Genomic DNA, 5208 nt, shown 5'->3' with positions numbered 1-5208 from the left:
TTTAAAAACGTGCCTGAAACATTTGGTATTGGTCAAATTAGGGCTGTGCACCCACACACACAAATGGTAACTTTCAGCTTCGGGTATACTGAACCAAAAAAATATGGCATTCCCCGATATTCCTGAATTTCAATATCGGTATGGTACTGGAATTTGGGAAATAATCAGGATTGTCCGAATTTTCGGCTTTTGCATGCCACGCTGTAAGTGAACTCCAAAGCAGTGAGTTCACCCTTTCCAGGCCATGAGTGAAAGTAACGAGTTCACCCTTCCTGGGGTCTCTCCCTGGCACACGCAGCCCAGGCTGGGAGACTTCTCCTGCCCCATGGTTTAAACCACAGGGCAGGAGAAGCTGGCCCCAGGATCTGTGTGTGGCACAGAGATCTCTCCCTGCCACACACAGACCTGGCTGGAAGGCTTTTCCTGTCCTGCAGTTTAAACTGTGGGCCAGGAGAAGCTGCAATTTGGTGTTGCCAAATCAAGCCAAATAATATCAGCTTTTATCAGGATTCTCTATATCGGTAGCCAATTAAAAATTAAGAATCTGATTTATTTTAGGAAATCCCTGAAAAATACAGATAAGGTGTTTTTTGGATATTTATTCAGCTGAATGCACACCCCTAGTGTTCTGTGTACCTGATGTGTTTCAAGCACTGGTTGATTCTTCATTAGGTACTAGCTAGATTATGAAGAACAAGGTACAGCTATGCCTTCTTTTCCCCACACTGGTCATGTCTCAGTGGTGGTAATAGTTCAGATAACACAAAGTGAGACACGAGCAAGATACATGGAGAAATACCTACACCTTTTTTTCCTTATAATTTTGCAGATAATATGATGAGTGCAGTAGTGCTTACTTAAATGCTCATTGCTTCAAGCATCGTTTTGAGGTTTACAGTAAATATGAATACTGTATTTAGAAATGAACTCCCACATAACACGCAAGGCGCTCTGTCTGAAGTTCAGCCCAGAGCAGCCACCCCCAGCCTTAATACAGGCCCTGGTTGTCTGAGAAGGCGGGCAGATTGGGCTGGACCACCTTATTGAGGAACCCTAAAGAGAGAGGGCCGGGGCAGACGAGCTCATTGGAAGGAATGGGAGGGCTGGAGTCCTACCAAGTCAAATCTTCTGTTAGATGACATAAGAACATCAGAGAAGCCAATGTTGGATCAGGCCAATGGCCCATCCAGTCCAACACTCTGTCACACAGAGGCCAAAAATACCAGGTGCCATCAGGAGGTCCACCAGTGGGGCCAGATATGACAAGCATGGAAGACCCCTGGGATGGCCCAAGGGACCTCGAGTCTTACTGTCACTCCCAGCCAGAGGCATTGGGTCCACTAAGGGAGGTCAAGGAGTTTGGGTCTGTCACCCTGCCCCGTGAAGAGCAGACCGATAAAAAGAGGGATGGAATCAAGAAAGGGAAAATAGAGCATTGGCTAGCCCTGTGGCCGCTCTCCTCTGAAGAACAAGAGGGAGGGGCAGGAGCAGTGCTGGGTGATTTAAGGAAGGAAGACACTGCTGGCGGAGGAGGGAGCACTCATGACTCTATGCTGCACAGACCTCACTAACAGAGCTTGAGAAGGAGTGAGAGGACCACAGGTGACTTTAACCGCCTCCATCTCCCCATTCTGAGCCCACGCAATGGACTCCTGGCCAAAATCAAACCCTGGAGTCACGCCTTCCTCTCTCAGGTGACAAAATAACCTGGCATTCTCTTTTCACTTTAATGCCTCATGGAGCTCAGACTCACATACAGTCTGTGTTAGAAAACGATGTGAAGATTTTGCATCACCATTGAGAGAGTGCAGCCATTAGTCCACCTGAGTTTGAAACAGAGGGCTTTCATATATTTGAAAGAGAATAGAACATGTCTAAATAGCAGTGTTTCCTCTCTGACATACAGATATTTCAAAAGAGGAAAGGTGTACCTAATCAAACCAAATCATCCGTTACAAATTACACCCATAAGTACTTAGCAACCAAGGGCACTTCAAAGCAACTTCTGGAAATGATCAGTGTCAGGAACATCATTATGCGTATAAAATGCTTAAGTGAAGACCCATTTTCATCTTAATCTAAAATCTAGCAGACTGTATTCATCTCGTCTGCCTTGATGTTTCTTAGAATTCTCCCATTCAAGGGGAAAACCAGCCAAAAAGCATTGTAGCTCAGACGATGCATCCATGAGATCTTAGCACTGAGAAGACTTGGAGCAGATTTTCAGCAATAACTGTGCTCCTAAAGTTATGAAAAGACAACTCTGTATTACCAAGAAAATGCCACAATCCACCGAAGGGCTAGGTGAATTGTAGATGCAATGAATTATAACTAAGAGTGTTATTAATTTTTAATTTTCATACCAAAATTTGTACCTTCCATGGGTGTTGGATTTTTTTTGTCAAACCGTGAAGAGTAGCAAACAGTAATAAATAAAAATGTGTCAGAACCCTTTTTGTTCACCTCAAAAGTGCCGTTAATCTGACTAAAATTTCTTTCTGTGTTTAGGCCCAATCTGATAAAGCCAGTTCTGAAGACATTTCTCTGGAATCTCCACAGTATCTGCGGTGGCTACATTCTTCCTTCAGTCTGTATTCCTCCATACTGTCTTTGAGGGTCTATTTCCATGAGATGTCAAAGGATGCAAAAGAAGGAGAAAGGGTGATTAAACCGGTTTGTGCATGGCACTTAGCCCTTGTTTACACAGCAAAGTGTTGTCCCTGGTTGATGCTTCTGTGCAAGATGTTTCCCCCAATCACATTATTAGCTCACAGACTTGGGGAGGAATCTCATTCCTTAGAACCATGGGATATGAAAGTCTTGTCTCGTCCTGTCCTTTCCTGTTATTTGCATCTGAAGATACCAAGTATCATTAAAAGATGGCTCAACAAGCATAATGCATTTTGAGAAGGGTGATGAGAACTCGCAAAAATCTCAACTCATCTGCAAAAATGTTGGCAGTTGTTTAGCACGGGTAGTAGTGAGACAAGGACATCCAAGGCTCAGCTGATGAGTGATCACAGCTGTTGAACATGGGATGTTCACCTGCAGAACATGGTCACTGTGAATTTCACAGCATCCTTACTGATCATTAACCATGAGTGGGGTGGCCAGACCAGCTGGCAACTAAACAGGGAGTAATTGATTATCCTCCAAAGAGCAGGACAGGAGCAAAACGTTGGAAGGATAATGGTTCCGGAAGCTATACTAATAATTCAGCACTCACATGTGGATATTTCACACTATAATTGTGCTTTACAGGGTTTTTTTAAATTGCCACCAGTGAGTGGGGGGGGGGGGGGGGTATCATGATAGAAAAATGCTGGATTTTGCCAATGACATCATCTGGGTTTGCTGTAAAACACAGTGAATGGATCACTGCAATTCCAAGCTAGAGTGGAAGCAACTCTTGAAATAATTTGAGGTTACATGCACTGTACAAAATGTACTCATCCCCATAGGCGTAATCTTCGTGGGGGCGGCGGGGCCTCAGCCCCCGCCGAAATTTTCAGGAAGGTGCTCAGCCTCCCCCGGGAGCCACCCTTGCTCCTAGCAAAGCAATGCCTCTGGCCCAGCCCCAGCCCCCCCCCCGGGAAATTGGAAAGTCTACACCCCCCTCCCTGGGCAAGAAGCCAGACTAAAGCTCCTTCAGACCACAGCACTAGATCAGTGAGGTCAGCTTCAGAAATTAGGGCCACAGCACCCACTAGCCTCAATTTACAGCTGCCGACCTAATCAGGAAGGATCCTGCCTCATCTCAGCCTCCCTGTTTCAGAGCAATCCAACCCAACCTCTCAGTCCCTTGCCTTTCCCCTCTCCTAGGTGTTACCAGCAGACTGATGCACTCATTCAAGACACCTGCCAGAACAAGCTTCCTGAATATCCTAGTGTCCCTCTTCCATTCACAAGCAAGATGTACAGAAAAAATGGGGGTCATCCCAGCAGTTGGTTCTCCTGAGGCTTTTGGGGGCATGCTGCTGAGCTGTATGTATTTAACTATGTAGGACGGCAGCCCCTTGACTTTAATATCCGCTATGTTCACTGAGTATGAAAGTAAAGGCAGAGAGAGAACTGGATGCTGAACAAGGAAAGTAAATTTGGGGCTTCACACAGTGAAAAATGAACACTCGGTTTAATTGCTAGGATTAGGATGTGTGTGTCTCTGTGTATGTTTAGCATCTGGAAGGAACAGCCAACTGTGCTCCTGTTCGACTGTCTTCCAGCTGACTGCTTTGAGTAAGAACTTAATGGACCATCTGTAAGGGGGAAAAAAAACTTCATGCCCTCGTTTTCATCTTTGGGGGAAAATATGTATAGAAAGGAAACAGGGGTGAACAGGGATAGCAAAGTCTTGGCAGGAAGGCTGTTTTGCTTCAGATTATACTTCAAATAAGGCAACTACTGAGTGTTCAGTTTCAATATAAAGAAGTTGTATCGTTTTGTTCTATCCTGTTACAAATAAATGCAACAAAGATGATCAAAGTTGTTGGTCTTTTTCAAAGAACACTAATAACATTGATCAATGACAACCAGCAAACCATAAGGGACATTTTCCCCACCTTTATTCTTTTCCTTTTGGAAGCTAGCAACCTCAAACAGTCACTTAATAATGGCAGTTCTGATAAGCACACGAACGTGGGCTCTAACCAATAACAAGGCCTGCTTAGCATTGTTCTTCACCTGAAATCAGATGTGTCAGGAATGGACCAAAGAACTGTTCAGGAGGCTTGGCAGAAACGAAGAAACCCTTCCCCTTTTTTTCCTGGTATGCTGTTCTTTCATCTAACTGCTAAACAACCAAGGGTTATAAATACTACAATGTGTGAATACTCCAGTTCTAAATAAAAAATGGCCAACTATGTTTTAAGACACAATACACATTTTTTTTAAAAAAAAATAAGGTAATGTGGGAGTGCATGCTTACATAAACAATATAACAAAAACTACGCTAATAACCAGGGGTCATTTTGTAGAAAAAGAGGTGCAGGAGCTCATTAGCATAACTGATTAGCATAAATTATTTGCATATGCCACACACCCTGACATCACCGGAAGTGTGTCAGAAGGCAACACCCACTGCTCAGGCTCCACTGGACTGTTTTGGATTGCTAGCTATTGGGGGAGGGACATGCAGATCTGCCCTCACAGAGGAGGGCAAGCTTGTACCTGAATAAAACTTGGTCTTAAAAGTGCCACTGGACTGTTTTG

The sequence above is a fragment of the Gekko japonicus genome, unplaced genomic scaffold (genome assembly GCF_001447785.1).
Source record: "Gekko japonicus isolate JY-2015 unplaced genomic scaffold, Gekko_japonicus_V1.1 scaffold95, whole genome shotgun sequence".
NCBI lineage: Eukaryota > Metazoa > Chordata > Lepidosauria > Squamata > Gekkonidae > Gekko > Gekko japonicus.
Note: the sequence above shows the minus strand (reverse complement) of the source record.